The sequence below is a fragment of the Pantherophis guttatus genome, chromosome 8 (genome assembly GCF_059756535.1).
Source record: "Pantherophis guttatus breed Tessera chromosome 8, ASM5975653v1, whole genome shotgun sequence".
Classification (NCBI taxonomy): Eukaryota; Metazoa; Chordata; class Lepidosauria; order Squamata; family Colubridae; genus Pantherophis; species Pantherophis guttatus.
Window position 1 is genome coordinate 23830949 of NC_142070.1, and position 19749 is coordinate 23850697.

At 37.0% G+C, this 19749-nt stretch overlaps 1 long non-coding RNA gene across 1 annotated transcript; it reads right to left on the minus strand.

Moving 5' to 3' along the window:
* Nucleotides 1-7564: 7564 nt before the first annotated feature.
* LOC117679870 (uncharacterized) lies at nt 7565-13487 on the minus strand. Its single transcript, XR_004595476.3, has 3 exons — nt 13354-13487; nt 11406-11537; nt 7565-7650 (listed from the first exon to the last, which is right to left on the minus strand). It is a non-coding gene; the product is annotated as an uncharacterized LOC117679870 (long non-coding RNA).
* Nucleotides 13488-19749: the final 6262 nt, after the last annotated feature.

Sequence of the window (19749 nt, forward strand, 5' to 3'; positions counted from 1 at the left end):
CCATCGCTGACTATTGGGGTGAATCTTTGCCCCCCACAGAGAGGGCTCGCAATCTGGGTGTCCTCCTGGACGCACGGCTGTCTTTAGAAGAGCACATGACGGCCATGGCCAGGGGGGCCTTTTATCAGGTTCGCCTGATTCGCCAGTTGCAGCCCTTTCTGGACCGGGACGCCTTGCGCACGGTCACTCATGCCCTTGTCACCTCCCGGTTGGACTATTGTAATGCTCTCTACATGGGGCTCCCCTTGAAGAGCACTCGGAGGCTCCAGCTGGTCCAGAATGTGGCCGCACGGGTGGTTATGGGCGCAACCCGTTATGCCCATGTGACAGCCCTCCTGCGCGAGCTGCACTGGCTCCCGGTGGTCTTCCAGGTGCGATTCAAGGTGTTGGTTACCACCTTTAAAGCGCTCCATGGCATAGGACCCGGGTACCTCCGAGACCGTCTTCTGCCACCAATAGCCTCCCACCGACCAGTTCGTTCCCACAGAGAGGGCCTCCTCAGGGTGCCATCAGCCAAGTTATGTTGGCTGGCGACGCCCAAGGGGAGGGCCTTCTCTGTGGGAGCCCCAGCCCTGTGGAATGAACTGCCCCCGGAAATTCGTAAGATCTCCGACCTCCGGGTGTTTCGCTGCGCATTGAAGACCCTGTTGTTCCGCCAGGCCGGACTATCAACACAATAGTTTTAAATTGGGGTATTTAAATTTATTGGGGTTTTAAATTTGAGCCACTTATTTAATTATTTTAAATTTTATATCATTGTTTTGTCTGTGTTTTTAAATAGGCTGTACACCGCCCTGAGTCCTTCGGGAGAAGGGCGGTATAGAAATAAAATTATTATTATTATTATTATTATCAAGTTATAATTATTTATACCCTGTTTTCTCCAAAATAAGACATCCCCTGATAATAAGCCCAATCGGGCTTTTGAGCGCATGGCAATAAGGCCAAGTGCTTATTTCAGGGTTCAAAAAAAAAAAAAAAAAAGACAGGGTCTTATTTTCAGGGAAACACGGTAGAAGATAATTTTTACTTATGTGCCTGTAAACCAGGCTTCTAAGTAGTCACACAATAAACTAAAATTCACAATTTGGATGATTTATTTATTTAGTTATTTATTGAACTTCTTTAGCTGCCCACCTCAATCAATAATTCTGGGGGACTTGCAATTCAGGAAATACATTACAATTAAAAATACTAAAAACATTTTAAAGCAATAAAAACACTGAAATATCCAGGTTAATACATGGGAGCAAGATACTTGGTCAGTTAGAAATGCAGCCAGAAAACAGGACCCTTAACACATTCAGCACCCCAGGTTTGTGAACATAGCCAGGTTTTTAGCATTTTATGAAAGGCTAACAGGATTAGGTAATAACCTAAATCCGTGATGGCGAGCCTATGGCACGCGTGTCACAGCTGGCACTCGGAGCCATATCGGTGGGCACACGAGCTCAGCTCCGGCACACTGATTTTCAAGCCTTCTGAGCCCACCAGTTGGCAAACTGGTGGGCTAGGAGGCCATTTCCAGCCTCCAGAGGGCCTCTGTGGGGGGGGGGGTAGGGAAGGCTATTTTTGCCCTCCACAGGTTCCTAGAAAGGCTCTGGAGCCTGGGGAGAGTGCAAAATGGGTCTACAGGGCCCACTGTGCCATCATGTGCCAAAAGTGGGGGGAGCATGGGAGGGTTGCGCGCACATGCATGGGGGGGGCAGGGTGCATAGAATTATGAGTATCAGCATGTGCACACGTGACCCCCCCCCACGCTCCCCGCTTTTGGCACGCAATGGCAAAAAGGTTAGCCATCACTGTCCTAAATGGTTAGACAATGGAAAGATCAGAAGTTTTCCAGTGTCTAAACTCAAGAGTTGTCACCAGTTTGAATCAGCTGAAAGTTGAAGTCAAGATTGTTCATTTCTAAAATAAGTATTTTCAGAAAATAAGACATTTCAGCTTGTCATGGCATTTTATTGCCTAAGCAAAACAAATTCAAATAATATTTTTATCTGAAATAATTGGGTTACAATTCATCAAGAGATTTAATCTGTCTCATGTGAGTTCAACAGGGATTTTTAACAAAAGTGATCATATCCATGTTTACCTAAAACTTCAATTAGCAAGAATATCCAGCATGTAACTTAGCAAGCATGTCCAGCAAGTTAGCAGCATTTCATCAATCATGACTAAGAAAGTTAAAAAGCATCAGATTTGGTCAGTACTCAGGTGGAAGACCACCAAGACAAAACAGAGCTGTAAATTAGTTTGGGGAGTCAAAACATGTCCTGCAAGAAGCAATGACTAACCATGTCTATATTGTTGCCAAAAAAAAAAAAAAAAACACTCTAGATGGGTGTATCAATGAAAACACTAGACCTCAAGCTTCATCTGAGCCAAACTTTATGTTGCTGTCATTTTTATCCATTTCATTTTAACTTGCTACCTTGTTGGTTCCATTCAATATATATGTGGATATGTTATATCTATATAACATATAGATATATATAAAATATAGGGGAAACTGTTTTGGGAATTGCTGTTAGTAGGCTAAATATAATTTTTCTATATTTCATTTTACTTGGACTTTAATGTTTGTCATCCCCATCCTATCCTCAGGGATAGCATATACCAGGGCCAGGAAAAATTATGACTCTCCATATATGTATTGCTGAAGTACAACTTGAAGGATCCTCCATCACTGGCTATGTCATTCAAAGTTCCCCATTTCTAATGTAGAGATACTTGTAATTTGGCTCTGATGAGGTAACTGCATTCCACAAATATTTGTATCATAACTAATACGTTTGGACTGTATGTAAAGGTCACTTCTTATGCTGGTTCATCAGGCTAAGGCCTTCATAAAGCAGTAAAGTCCTTTTTGGATTTGGATTTTAAATACATTATCTCAGGTAAATACTTTCTAAATAACAAGTGCCTGGTGGACAAGACCCTGGAGAGTGAGCATTTGTTTGTTTTTGAAAGCACTCCATGGACAACAGCCACCAGAAGGTGCTGTCCTTAACTAGTCCCAATGGAGTTGGGTCAAATGAGATCTCCTCATCCCTTCACAAGCACACATGAACCCAAGAAAGCAAGATTTCATAATATAACACCATTTTCTAGGCCAAGAAAAAGCAGAAGGCAGACAAAATGAGAGTAGTTATCTAACACAGTGGTCCCCAACCCCCGGTCCGCGGACTGGTGCCGGGCCGTGGAGTACCTCGCACCGGGCCGCGCAGCGGCCGGGGGACATGAACGCTGCAGCGCAAAGGCTCCTGGGCCGTGCGCAAAAGCTCCTGGGCCGTGCGCAATGGGCCGTGCGCAAAAGCTCCTGGGCCGTGCCCCCACCCCTGCGCGCGCTCAGCGGGCCGCGGCGATAAAAAGGTTGGGGACCACTGATCTAACATACAGGTTACTTCTTGAGATTATTTGTCCCATTCTTTTTTGCATTCTGCACGATGCAGGTGAATAAGCTTAGAATAAAGTCACCTTCCAATCTGGAGTCTGGAGTTCCCATATTCTTTCACTCTTCATTTATTTTATCATCTTAATCTATTTTTCAATCTGTCCTTTACTTTTCAGAACATCTTGTTTTTGGCATCACTTTTTGTTTATGTAAAGCAGAACACCTATTTATCTTTGAAGGATAGACAGTTAATTCCCAATCCCTTTCAAGAGATTGGGGAGCACATCCATATTGCTAAGAAAATGCAATGAGAAGTGAGGGCAGGAGAATACAAGCAGCACAACTAATCTTCATCTGCAATTTGTCTGAATGTTTAATTTCCAGTTTAAAAAGTTACCTAGAAATATAATAACAAAGGTTGTCCAAATTTTGCCAACTCTCATTAATGGGCAAAAACTGCACAAGCAATCCCAAATCTTAAAAATTTTGGACAACCTGATTTATATTTATATTTAAATTATATTATATTTAATTTATATTTCTGGATAATTTTTACCCAATGAATGTAATCTAATTTTAATTTAATATATTATATTTATAACTAGGGCCATCAATTTTACTTTAGTGTTTTATCTAATTAGTTGCAATATTCTTTTATTTGGCTTTAGTTTAATGCATTGTTTGATTCCAGCAACTAACATTTGTAAAGAAAGCCAATTATGATTCAATTAATAACTGATTGTTTACCTATGACTTGATATGGTGGCCAATTTGTGGGTCCCGAATATATCCTCATGTCTTTTTCCATCTTTATATCTCAGAGAAAGTACAATAGATCTACAGGTAGTCCAAGAATTACAGTGCATTCAGAAAGTATTCAGACCCCCTTAACTTTTGTCAATTTTGTTATGCTGCATCCTGATTCTACAGTTGTTGAAATTCATTTTTTTTCCTCATTAATCTACACTCAGTATCCCATAATGACAAAGTGAAAACAGAATTTGAGAAATGTCTGTAAATGTATTAAAAACAAAAAACTGAAATATCACACCGGCATAAGTATTCAGACCAGTTGTGGGTTCCTCCCGGTTTTACTACCGGTTCGCTGATCATGCACTTTGTGTGTACGCTTCATGCGTGTGCATGTGCGTGCCAAACATGTGCTGCACACGCATGCACAATTTGCAAAAATTTTCCACTTCCGCACTTCTACTCGGGAGAACACAGCTGATTCGCATGGCAATCCACTCTGCCGCACTAATCAGCTGAGAAGATAAAGGTAAAAAAGGAGCCCGGGTGGGCGGACAGGCAGGCCAATCTGAACATCGGGGGCAACCAATTTGCTATCAGATTATTGTCGGCGCTACCAGTTCGCCCAAAGCACTGCGTACTGGTAGTAACCCACCACTGATTCAGACCCTTTGCACCAGCACTTGAAATTTATTGTAGCTCAGGTGCCTCCCAGTTCTGTTAATCATCGCTGACATGTTTCTACACCTGTGGTAAATTAAATTGATTGGACATGATTTGGAAAGGCACACACCTCTCTATGGAAGGGGGTCTGAATACTTTCTGAATGCACTGTATGATGGTAATTGGGAGTGGAATTTATGTTGCTAAACAATGTAGTTGTAAAGTGCTTAGTGATGACAATCTCAACACTCCCTATTGCCATCATTTACCAAATCCTATTAGTCATTCATCCAGGACCCATTCCAATCTTAGACAATCCTGGCTTTGTCCCTCCCAGGCCTTAGTCTTGGTAAGGTAAGTGTGTTGCGTTGGGTTTCATTTACACATTTGCAGAGTTCCTATGGAGATTAGCAATTTACTTCAAAAGTAAACAAATAACAGCAAACACGGGAGGATCATAAATCAACACAAAAAAAAGCTCTGAAAAAGCAAGCCTGCTTAAATGGTTTGGCTTTCAGCAGGAGAGAAATCCAAAATCCAAAAGTTCAGAGAGCCAAGTCAGGTTAATCAGCCAGTCCAGGCTCAGAATTTCATGAGCAGAATCCACAAGAACATCACACAAGAGCTGGAGATCAGTCAATTGTTTCCCATGCAGAAACATGGGTCAGAGCTGTCTCTGAAGTCAGGCTGCAGTCAGCTGTCTTCAATTACTAAGGCCTCTCCCTGTATTTAGCAACAAGCCACTTTGAGCTTTTTTCTCCTGCTCTGCACTCAATGCACTGCGTAAGGGGACTTGAGGACCAAAGACCAAACTCCAACCACTCTTGCTGCCCTGTGCTCCACAGGCTTTCATGCTCAATTAACTTTTGTTATCTTCTTCCCGCTGCTGACAAGGAGTACCCAGTCTGGTCCTATGTGAGGCAACTGTTGACTGTTCTAGCCGCTCTTCCTGAAGGTGTGACAGGGCTTTGGAACTCAGGCTGGCAGAGTGGCTGGGGTTTGTGCTGTGGCAGCTGGCTGCAGCATGGATCTTGAGGCAATACTCTGTGGCACAGCACTGAGGCAGAAGTAGAAACCCAGTGGTGGTGGCAGATGGAGGAGATTACTGAAGGCTACGGGCCTCTACTTCAACCCCAGGACACTACTGTCAAGTGCAATAGAATAGAATAGAATAGAATTCTTTATTGGCCAAGTATGATTGGACACACAAGGAATTTGTCTTGGTGTACGCTCTCAGTGTACATAAAAGAACACATACATCTGTCAAGAATCATAAGGTACAACACTTAATGATAGTCATAGGGAACAAATAAGCAATCAAATCATATTAGGAAATAGGCAATATAAATCGTAAGGATACCAGCAACAAGGTTACAGTCATACAATCATAAGTAGGAGAACTGTGTAGAGCAGCCAAAAGGGCAGAAATAGAGGGGTGGGGAAGGGGTGAGTGGATGTGCCCCTATGGTCATATGTGCAGATATACTGCCAAGAACCTAAATTTTGATCATATGACCACTGGGGTGGATGCAATTGCTATAACTTTGGGAATGGGCACTTGATTAGTTGTCCAGTGCCTCCATAATTTTGAAGAATTGCTGAATGAATGGACTAGTTGTTTATCAGTGTTTACAACTAATCCTGATAAAACTTTTCAGATAGTCACACATAGTCTCAAGGGCAATAGTCCCCTGATCAATTATTTTCTAATAAAAGCATCCAGATACGCCCATTGGTGCTTGCAGGCATTGTGCTCTATGCATACAGGTTCTTAACTTACTGATTAGTTTCTAATGAAACTTTTATCTTGAATTAGATTGCAGTTTTTTATTCTAAAGAAACAGAGGTTGAAAAAGAATGTTAATAGAAAGCTTTTGTTCTCCAGAAAATTATAATGTGAAATCAAATTTCAAAATGCATACATTATTTTGCCTATAATTAGTAAGAAGAGAAAAGTATAAATGTTAAATCCTAAATTACAAAGAAAACTTTAAACATTTAAGCCATTTTTTATTCCCACCAGGGAAGTGGGCAAACCTTTACTCTGTATTTTTTCTGTCCAAACATACTTTAATCTGAACATAATTAGATTTTTCTTTATATTTGATATTTAAGGGATTTGCACTATTCTTCCTTGACAAATATGTGTCCTATTATATTGGTCACTGTATATTTTTATGGTGACCATATTTTTCTTTGAAAAAAATAAAGGACAAATCTGAAAAAGGGACAAATCTGGAAGAGGTTGATATGGATAAAAAGTCCATTTATAACTTTGCTTTACAAAGGAAAATTCAAGAGCAAAACTAAAAAAAACTTCACAAAAATGTATATTCAAATAAAAATATCTAAACTCAAACAGTATATGTAAATATGTAAATTCATTTTAAAAAAGACAATTCAGTTTCTATATTTTCCACATGAATGTGAAAGACTGCATTAACTGATATATTTGGATAGTAAATCTTAAATGACAAAAAGAACAAATAATGAGTTTTTGAAAAATAATCCAAAGGATAAATATAAATAAATCTAAAGATTTCTGAAATAAAGGACTACATTTATAATAAAAAGACATAGGGTCATCATATATATATCTTGGATACATCTTTTTTGTATAGTTGGGGCTTCCCAATTCTTGCTTGTGAAGTTTTATCCTTAAAGAACTCCATTTTCAGGGACAGCAATAAAATGGCAGGTTTTTGTGGTGTACTTAATCATATGCTATAATTCACAGTTCAAATATATTTGAACTGACAAATATATGAAAACTCTATAATGAGAATTAACAGGTATCATACCTGTGCCTCTTTGGAAATTCTGAAAGTTTTGGTAGTATTCTGGAAAAAGATACAAATGTAATTCCAATTAAACAAGAACAAATAAATCTTCAAAACTGAGTAAGTTTTTATTTATCTATGAAATTTGGAGAACATCCAATTCTTGGAGTTGTGGTGTCCTTTCCTGTATCATTGATAGAATGTATGTAGCCAAGTCTTAAACCATATTCCTTTCTCTTTGCAGGTTCCTGAAATCATCTACCCTAATCTTTTTTTTTAAGTTTGATACAGCAAACTGTTTCAATGACCTTCTTCTGGACAAAACCAATTTTATGTAATGGTCAAAAGAAATTAGAGTAGAGTAGAATAGAATAGAATAGAGTAGAGTAGAGTAGAGTAGAGTAGGGTAGAGTAGAGTAGAGTAGCGTAGAGTAGAATACTTTATTAGCCAAGTGTGATTGGACACACAAGGAATTTGTCTCTGGTGCATAACCTCTCAGTATACACACAAACAACAAAGTAGTACAATCATAAGATACCAATAGGAGAAAGTAGTAGAAAAGATGAGAAGGATAATAGAAATACAGTCACACTACATCAGAGGTGGTATTCAGCAGGTTCTGACCAGTTCTGGAGAACTGGTAGCGGAAATTTTGAGTAGTTCAGAGAACCAGTAAATACCACCTCTGACTGGCCCTGCCCTCATCTATTCTCTGCCTCCCAAATCCCAGCTGATCGGGAGGAAATGGGGATTTTGCAATATCCTTCCCCTGGAGTGGGGTGGGAATGGAGATTTTACAGTATACTTCCCCTGCCATGCCCACCATGCCATGCCCACAGAACCAATAGTAAAAAATTTCAGCATAAAGTCTAATGGATTTTACCAAAATTTTGCTTACCAGGAGCAATAATTGGGATATGAGTAATTTTACATTATCTGAATTTGAGTCAAAGTATTTAATTTTTCATACTTTGGGTATTCATAGTTTGGGTATGATCATTTGATAGACTTGTCCATCATTAACCCAACTGTAGTTTCTTCTGATAGCACACTGAAGCACTAACTAAACAGATTTGTTGGTTTCTACATTACACTAAAATGAGCTTAGTTTGTCAGTCATTGTGTTACACAGAACCAGTAAATGACAGGCTTCTAAGCTAGGGCATTATGAGAAATTAGAATGACAACATGCCAAATTAGTTTTTCAATCCACTTATAAATATGTGAACTGATGGATCAAAACAGGTACAGCTGAATATAACTTCTGCTTTAAGCTGTGTTTCTTTGTCTGAGCCGCTTGCTTGATACATAGCAAGAACATAGCACTTAGAAATAGGTCCCGAGTGTGCTATTTCTTTGTTCTTTTCTCTTCCTTGTACGTGAACTGAAGTGGTTTTTATGGACTCTCAACGTAAAGCTCCTGGATTTCCACACTGTGTGTGCTTCCTTCACATTTAATGCTGCTACTTCTCCATTTTCCATCTTACCTACCTACCCCTTTCAAATAAGTTGCATTTGAAGTATATGTGAGGTTCAATTCTTGCATTCCACTTATCAGTTTCATTCCTTAGTAATGGCTACTAATCATATTAGACTTCCTTCATTAAGACTTCTAGGTCTTGGTTTTTTCCAATAGTCAATGTATTTGAATAGGCTCACGGAATCCCTGAGAAACATAACATGATCTGTTCTTCCCTGTATTTATGTGTTTATTATTGGGTGCATTTGCAACCTGTGAGCCTATCCCAGTTCCAGATGCGTGAAACTTCCATAAACCATCATGTGTTGACAAATTCTAAATATTGCAGAAATATCCAAGAAAAATATCCACACCAAAAATTTAAAAATAATTACTTTATTGATTAACTGATATATCATTTGATATATCAGTTATCAATACTTAATTTAAAATATCAGTAACTTAATTTGATAAAATATTCTAGAAATTAGCCTAAAAGAGATTGCAAGTTAACAGGGACAGGCTGATGTTGTATATGCCTTCCTATGAGGTTTTGGTATTAACCATATTAGGTGCATGAGGCAATCTCTGCAGAGATGTTGGATATTTATCCTACGGTTGGGTAGGTAATATATAGAAAATCTATGTTTGTGTCTTTAAATGTTATAGGAAGAATGATTGGCTGTGCTATTATCAGGCAGCCATAAAAGTAGACAGGAAGCCTGGGAGCGCCTGCTTCTGTTATTTGATGATTGATCTTCTGAAGAGGGACTGTGTGTGACTGAAGAGAACTGTAAGTAAACTATGTTTTGTGTTGGAGAGTGATTATTCGAAGACGTGTTATCATTGTTTTGAGAAACCAAGTTTGTTTTTTCACTAAGAGTAAAGACTGTTTGTTTTTTCACCGTTCAGAGTCTGTGAGTATCTGTGTGTTTAACCAGCAACGTATCTCTTTGCTGTCCGGTCTGTTTCCTACTATGCAGAGGGAAGTTTTACCCACAACAAGAGAGATTCACATGGTGTTCATATTATGGTCTTCATAGTACCAGTATGAAGACCATATCTCTCCAGGCCAGTAGTACCTTGGTACTCAACTGCTTTGAAACTCATTAAATTTGGTGCTCAAGGCATTTTGACATGAAAATTTTGTCCTGGTAATAATTGTTTATTGGTACTCAAACCACAAGTTAGAACTTGTCGGTGTTGGCTGACTTGTGATTCATTACATTATTCCTTACAGGAAAATTTTGATTGGTACTCATCGTTTTTTGGTACTCATCACACCTCCTGGAACCAATTAATGATACATACCCAAGCAGGGGTGAAATCCAGCAGGTTCTGACAGGTTCTGGAGAACCGGTAGTGGAAATTTTGAGTAGTTCAGAGAACTGGCAAATACCACCTCTAGGTGGCCCTAGAGTGGGGTGGGAATGGAGATTTTGCAATATCCTTTCCCCAGGAGTGGGGAGGGAACGGGGATTTTGCAGTATCCTTCCCCTGGAGTGGGGAGGGAATGGAGATTTTGCAGTATCCTTCCCCTGCCACGCCCACCAAGCCACACCACGCCCACCAAACCACACCCACAGAACCGATAGTAAAAAAAATTGGATTTCACCCGATAGCAAGGTACCACTGTATTTACTTTTAATTCTGGGGTTTCTTCTATAATTACTACTTTGCTATCAGTTTTATTCTAGTATCCAGTCTTCATTTTATATTATTCTTATAAATGAAGGCAAATATACATATCCTAGGATATTGGATCCTGCTATATTATTTTTGTATTGATTTTTCTGTTTTAATGCTTTAGACTAAATTATTACATAATTTTAACTGGGCAATATATACATACTATGAAAAAAAATAAACATTTAGCATGTTTATGTTACATTAAGCTTGGATTCGGGTATTTTGGTGGTCATAAATATTCCAATGAACTTTTCTACAGTGTTGTTTATTTTAAAATGGATGATTTGTGTTCTTTTCATAAAAACCCCATGCAAAATCAATAAAAGTTTTTAATGCCAATTTTAATAAATACCCTCAATGTTACTTCTGCAGAATCCATTACTTTCATTCTCTACACTAAAACTATAAACTGCTGTGTAAATTGAATACAAATACTCCTTAAAAGTATGCATGCATTCCTAATTCTTTAACTTCACCACTGCAGGAAGGATGAATTGAGTTGTCAAATATTATCTTAATGATGTCATGAAAACAAAGCCATTATACTTGATTTCAGCTCCCCAATCTGGTACTTTCCAGTAGTATTGAACTACAACAGCCATAAATCTCAGCCACTATAACTATGGTAGATGTAGTAGGTATATGCATTTTTTCCCAATCTAGTACCTTTCATTTGTGATGAAATTCAACTCCAGTAATTCCAACTGTGAAGAATGTTGATGAAATCTGACACACTGGGTTACAATCTAATTGCTGTACAAGGCATATATTTTAGGACATTTGTTCCAGGCCATCATTCTGTAAAGAGAGGAAAATATGTTAACTAAATAGCATGTTATTACATACTGCCACATCAAGGCTGTTAAAGAGAGACCAAAACACTACTTTTTGTAACAGTTATAGAAAAATACATTAGATATCCTACACACTTGCTTCTATTTATGGAATTAAGAGAGGCATACAAAGTGTGTGTGTGCACGCACACACACACTCGCTCGCACATATGCATATATATGCCAACCACGAGTTTACTGATCAATATCTCTTTAATTTTCTAAGAATTGCTCAACAAAGCAAACAAAAACAATTACAAAAGGTCAATTTATTTGAATATGCCTCCCAAATTCCATCAAGCATATCTGAACTGCCTGAACTTCCTGATTTTCCCACACTTGACATTAGGACAAACACTTGTCCATCATCCAACAAACGTTAAAAATAAATTTAAATTTAAAAAATAAAAACAATAATTAAAAATAATTAATTAAAAACAAAACAAACAAGCAAAACAAACAAGCAAAACAAACAAGCAAACAAAAACCCTCAAACGACAGACTGAATAGACCACTATATCTTTTTCTGCTCTCAGTTTTCTGTCTCTATTCTAACCACATTTATAAATTAGGAAAATATCACTCTTAATCAGGTACCAAAAGTATTTGTAAAGTTGTGTGAATTAGGCCGTCAATCCATTTTCATCTTTTTAAAAAAATAGAATATGGTTAAACAGAAAATACATAGTTTGACCTCAAGTACACTAAATGGCTTGAGATCAATTTAAATTAAAGACCAACTCTTCTTATAATATAGTACCCATAGTTTACAAAAATATTTTAACAGTTTCTTGGTATTAACCAAAAGCCCCTCGAGAGAATCTTAAAACATCAGCCATAAAATAGAAGAAATTTTGGTTTTAGAATATCCAATGTTTATTTTCCATTTCCTGTTTTTATTACTATATTATTTATAATTAATTATTCCTGCCTCCTGGTCTGCTATAGCTGCCCAGAGTCACTGTATTAGTTAGATAGGAGATATAGAAATTTAATAAATAAAAATTTTATATCTATCCTAATACATTGATACATGTTACCATGTGATGATCCTAGTATCTTGATAAAATATCTTTTAACATTCTGATATATTTTTGCATGTATATATCTTTTGTTATAGTACTAGTCACAATGGTCAATATAGTACTGCTAAGAAAATGAACATCTGTAAATGTGACCTTTATGTTTTATTATTCCTTCAGTGTCTCCTTTATTTGCAGCAGAATTGTTAAGAGTTCTGTGGTATCTTGAAGGCAAACCAGTTTTATCATGCTGAAATTCAGGAAAGCTTATATGATGTAATAAAACTGATTTTTTAAAAAGACTTTTATAAACAAACATATTTGTTGCCACTGTTGTTATTCTGAAGATATTACATCAAATTATTTTTCTGGATTTTTAAAAGATGGGTAAAATTATTTATTTAGTCATTAGTTATTTATATATAATTTCATTTGCTGTAAATGAGCATGATATATCATGATTCTTAAATTACATAAAATATACTAACAGTTGAATGACTTATTTTTAAAGCACAACATATGTTTCCATAGCACAGACACCCAGTGAATGGTTGGAAGGTTCCTGATATATAATTCAAAATTAATACAGAAGTCCAACATTTAATTATATCTGGAAATGATAAAAATGGATTTGCATTCCAGTGTTAATGCACACATTAAGATAATAATGGGAGATTCATACATAGTTGGAATGAGCATTTACTATTAAGATAATGTGCATTTCCTATTTTAGTTATATAAACATTAAATGATAGGTACCTCAGGCAACAGATTTTGAGCACCATTGAAGGGCAATAAATTGTAATTAAGTTGTCATTATTGTTCTCTTAATGTACTTGCTTCTTTATGCCCAAAATGTTGATTAATGGCAGATCTGGATATCTGGTCTTCCTGTTGAATTTAGAGTTTGAACAGGCAAAATATTTTTAGATGTACTATTTTACATTACTAAAGCATATAAAGAGAATAGATACCAAAGATGTAATAGCATTTTAAAATTCTGATGACCATTTTGGCTTTAGATAACATGGTAAACCAAAAATGTTAATGAGCTGAGTGTATTAGGGGTTAAAATGACAAAGCTGTCTTATTAATATATTCTGCAGCTTTGTGATTTGTGCAAACACTGCTTTTTACTATTGTGTGCACATTTGTTGTTAGGATTGAAAAGCCTGTTAGTAACTTTGGCTCCCTTTGTCCTCAAATATCACTGATTATTAATATATTTCACTTTCAATTGCCAGTCAGCAGCTACACATTGCTGATTCATCCTGCCTCTTTACAGTACATACCAGCAGAAATAGGATTGCAGTTCTTGAGAGAACATGTCTCAGAGGGAAGCATGCAGCATTCAAGGTCTCTACAGGCATTCATCCTGAACTCATGAGGCTTAAATGCATGGTGTGTTGAAGCTTCATACCCAGTATCTGTTCACATTCATGTCCTCTAGAAAACATTGTGCTAAATTTCGCAGGGGAGATACTTTACACATTTTCTTGTGGGCAGCAACTGTGATAAGGCAGAATTCCTGTTCACTAAAAGACTTGCAAACACTAGCAAATTAGCTAATGGAGATGAGTATACCACCACTTTATCTCAAATTCCACATGGCTTTTTAACCAGCCTTTTTGAAACTAAGTATCCTGCTCTGTTTTGGACTACCCTCCATTTCCAGTTAAGACAAAAAAAATGTAGATTTATTCAATCTCATAATATCCATACTCTCCATGAGTTCCAATCTTTGCCCAACCAGACCTGATTCTAGCTATCATCAAGATTCAGTTTACACATAATCTGGATTCAGAGGTAATATCATATGGTTAGGGATCATGGAGAATTTAAAGAGTAAATAGGTTTGCTAATTCTAGCTGCTTTCTTCAAATACAGATTATAGCTAAGTAATGTTTTACACATTACAACTACAATTATCTGTAAAGATTCCCTGGGAATTCATCTCACTGGGTCTGTTTGTACAGAATGCTAAACCAGATATAACCATGGTTTACTGCATTAACCCATTTGCCAGGGTGTACCAAATACACTGAAGCATGAACTAACCACAGTACTACTGTTGTTGTCTCTAAATTCTCAACCATTGCAGGAAAGACATGCAGAAAAGTCTTAATTTTTTGTTGTCATCTAATGGTTGTCCAGAGTTCTACAGCTGTGATCTGATAAAATCTAAACTTAACTAACTTGATTTGGCAAGCACACTAAACTATAAACCAAGCACATTTTAACCATGCATATTACACAAACCCAGCTATCTGATTGGATTCAGATTCTGATACATAAACCTCTGGTGGTTGATCTCAATTTCTCCATGGTCTTTGATTTTATTCTTGCAGGCAATTCAGTCTGCATGTAAGGGGAATTAGAACACAATTCAGTTCTGAGCAACATATGTTTTTTCCATTCTCTACAATATCCCACAGCAATAACTTAATATGCTTTTTTCAACTGCTACAGAGAGTAGTAGAGGGATCCATTTGAAAGGTTTGGCTGGAGTGTAGATCAGAAAAGGACCCCACCCCCCATTGGACAATAAACAACATTGTGGATACAGCTGCACTCATGATGGAACCATCTCATTTTGGGAGGTGTCTCTCTGTTCCCGCACCACAATCTAATTTAGCAAAAATCCTTTGGGTCTTCCTTGTAGATTTTAGAGAGAGCTGGAAGGACTGCTTGGGATGAAGAAACCAGAAAGATAAGTGCTTTACAAACATTCTCTTCTATTAAATGAATGGCTGGTTCTCCCTCAACAGAAACTAGAATTTGAAGTTCAATGCTTCTTGAAAGCTCCAGATTACAGAAGGCTGACTTAATAGTTCAACAATGGACAGTGCTTTATAGCATTCCTTTTAATTTATTATAACAACAGCAATAAGTAAACAGTTTAAGTCTTCAATTCCTTCAATTCCTATTGGATTTATATCATTGTGAATGTTTAGCGCTCATCAAAACCATGTTAAAGCTTTTATAGCCTTGTCCAAATAAAGACACATTATTTTCCTTTTAACATAATTGTACTTCTTTGATTTTTCTGCGAAATACAAGATATGGCATAAAATATTTTGGATAAGAGGATCTAAATTTACTATAGTTGATATAAGTGTACGCTAAATGAACTTACCTATTCTGATCAATACATAGTGTTTCACATTTACAGCTATGAATGATATTTTAGTAGCAAAGGAAACATTGAGAAGGGTAGTGTTTGTTCAACAAACTTCTTTTCAATGCTGAATTTTCCTTTTGTATTACAGAACTAAATGGGCAATCATCTGTCTGTCTACCATAGCAATAGCACTTAGACTTATACACTGCCCCATAGTGCTTTACCGACCTCTCTAAGCGGTTTACAGAGTCAGCATATTGCCCCCAACAATCTAGGTCCTTATTTTACCGACTCTGGAAGGATCGAAGGTCAACCTTGAGCTTGTCAGGATCAAACTCCAGGCTGAGGGCAGAGTTAATCTGCAATATTGCATTCTAACCACTAAGCCACCAGTGCCATGTTTTTCTTCACCGCTGTGGGGAAATGCAGTTCATTCGGACACATGCTGTATAATGTGTTTCAAGTTTATACTGTTTGGGAAAATAATACATTTCCTTTAGATACTTAATTCATATTTAAACATTTGTATATTGAGATTGTATACTGAGGCTTGATCTTTTGATTGATATTCTGGTCCCCTTTATGCTTATCTGTCCTTTGAAGCATCTTAGATGAAGGAGAAAAAGCTATATTCTGTCTCTTACCAAGTCAAATTGATCATGAAGGATAAATTGATCATGAATAATTAAAGTTGTATTTAAGAATAACATTATATGTACAGATAATATAGGATATAAACTTTTTTAAAGCAGTACTTAAAATTTAGCAAAATTCCTTATTCATAGTTAAATATAGAATGACCACTTAGTTCACCAAAGGGATATTTTAAAGGCACACAATCTTGTTTTCTTTTTTAATCTGTTTTACTCTTCCCAACTATCACCAGCTTCTTTTCTTGCTTCTACCCTCTCAATTGTATTGTTACTAATTATCACACAATACAATTAATGTTGTATCATTACTATCACTAATTATTTATCTTATAGGCAAGTGAGCTTTTTCATCTCATTCCAACAGAAAAATATTTTCATCATAAGCACATTAATAAACAAATATATGGGTTAATGTTATTTAAAGTATGTCTTTTTCTTCTAGTGTTGCAACTGTGTCTTTTTTCATTAATATTTTATATGACTTGGATGTCTTACAATTATATATGAATATATATACTTATACAACAAGAACTATTTTAAATTACGTATGTATGTATGTATGTATGTATGTATGCATGTGTGTGTTTGTTTGTTTGTTTGTTTGTTTGTTTATCAAATTTGTATAGCCACCTATCTCACAGAAAGCACTCCAGGTGTTCTGCCCCAGCTCCGGACCCCAAAGAACGCAGCACACACAAAATCTGTTCAAACCTTAGTTTACTGAATAAACAACGGCTGTTAATTAATTGCATTAACAGCCACCAAGAATTAAAAGAATAATAACTGAAAGCTTACTACGGTTGGCAGAATGCCCAGAAGCAATTTGCAGGAAGCTGATAAGATAAGCAAGACAAGACACGAAGGTATGTGAACTAAGTTGTTCCCTGCAAATTGCTTCAGTCGGCATTCCTCCTTAAATAGGCTAAGGGAGTGGCCAATTAGCCCCAAGCCTTACTCTCGAGGAGACCTCCTCCTGAGGAGCCACTCCTGCCTTTTGGCAGCTCTGCACGCCCATGCATCGAGAAGAGGCTCCTCCTCTTCATCCTCTTCACTTAAGGGAGCTTCTGGAGGTTCTGAAGGCCCTGGCTGAATCCCCGTCTCTGGCACCACATCTTCTCCAGCCTCCTCATTGTCCAACTCGAGTGCCAGCTGCACAGGCTGCTGGCGCAGCACCACACCAGCCTCCTCCCTGTCTGAATCAGCTATTAGCTGCACAGGCCGCGTACGGGTCACAACACCAGGCCTTTTATCAAAACAATCAATACAGTCACTTCACTGGCTCTACCACACTTCTTTTGACTATTGGCAAATCTTGTCATCAAGGCCTTGCAAAAAGCCAGCAAGTTTGGGCCAATTTGATCTTCTGATGATGTTCCACAGGCTGGGTGCCATGGCCTAAAAGGTTCTCTTCCAAAGATGACAAATAGCACTTTTAGGTTACATGCAGCCTTATGCATTAAAACCCCTTTGAAGTACTATCCTGACATCCTTAAAACTAACTTGTAAAGTAGGCCAGATTGGGAAGAATGAGAAGTAAAGTCAAAATCTACTTTTGACATAGTATTTCCAAGAGGAAAACATCCTTGGGAAAAATATGAAAACTCTCCTCACCGAGTTCCTGATTCTGGCAGACAAATCATAAACAGATAAAAAGGAGCAAAGAGTAATTTGAGTAGGTTGGATTAGAATGCGGGGGAGGGGGGAGGGAAGAGGATTAAGCTGTTAACTGTAATGGGGATTCTTGTATGGTCTTTGTCCTCTGATTCATTGCTTATCTTAAGATGGGGTTGGGCAGGAATAATATGTATTTAGGTGACAAAACTATTACAAGGATAAAAGTCCATTAATCATCGAGATGCTGGATTGAGAGTTTCTGTTAACTATTTAGTGGAAGCCATATCTGAGATGAAAATTTATGATATTGTCTGGTTAAACATTCAAGCAAAAACTTCTTTAAAAAGAGAAGGGGTGTAAAATGCTACATTCTGTGACATTTTTCTGAACGGATGAATTCTAGCAAAAATGAAGTCACAACAGTACAATTGTTAATTTCATTCTCAAAAAACCATGGTGCTTCTCTTGCATTCTAATGTGATGCTTATTCAAAGATCAGTCTAATATCTTTCTGGAAGTCTTAACTTTAAAGCACCAATTGTGTCCATTTATAGTATTGCTCCAGTTATGCCACTCTGATTTCATGAAAGAAATGCCTTTAGAAAAATAAATTCAATTAGCTTCAGTACAGACTAATAGAAAAGTTTGATCTTGAAAAAATTGAGAAAAATACTTAGATTGAAGAAGATTTTGTATAATAAATACGTTTTGCTTTTAAAAACTTGATAAGGGTTACTCTTTTAATTTAATTTCATGTTCCACTGTATATGATATTTACACTAAGAAAAGTACAAATTCTGATAATTTAACAGCAATTTATTTTCATTGGCTTGGATGGTAACAAGCTACAATTTTTTAAAAAAACTTGATAACATTTTTTTTCTTTTAAAATTATACATGAAATTTCTAATACTAATTATAAATTGTATATGTTATTTAGTGAAATAATATTACTTGTCTGGAAGACAATTAAAATCCACTAAATAATTGGCATTTGGGGGGAGGGTGATCACTGGCCCCCCAAATGCCAATTATTTAGTGGATTTTAATTGTCTTCCAGACAAGTAATATTCTCAGATATTATTTTCCATAATCCGCTTCCAGAGTTTGGACAAATCCAGTAGAACAGCATGGGATGTGTATTAGCCAAATGAGAGGAGAAAAATGATTACAGTAAATGATTGCTGTTTAGAGAAAGAAGACCTTCTTTCCAACTGATCAAACTAGCCCTTCTGATTGAGAGATGATGATCAAAATACAACTTTTTGTGCATTAATGTTGGATGATTAAATGGATATACTTAATATCTCTCAGTCCATATTATCCAACCATAATTTTAAAGCCTATCAATGAAGTTTATGAACAATCGCCATCATGTGATATCTGTTAGAATTGTACCTATATACCGGTACTTGACTCCAAACATTTTTGTAACTTCCATGAACAGGTTTCCAACACAGGCAATGCCAGGAGAGGAAGCCTACATTTGCAATTAAAGGGACATTGCAGTTAGTTAATCCACTGTGTTTTAATACAATATACTGGTTGGACATCTCAACATATTATATAAAATAAATACAAATTAAATACTCTTGATACTGTGCAGATTAGGTAAAAAGTTTAGGTCATGATATGATATGTGTTTGGTTTCTTAAAATGTTGCCCAGGGGTGAAATCCAGCAGGTTCTGACAAGTTCTGGAGAACTGGTAATGGAAATTTTGAGCAGTTCGGAGAATTGGTAGCAGAAATTTTGAGTACTTCAGAGA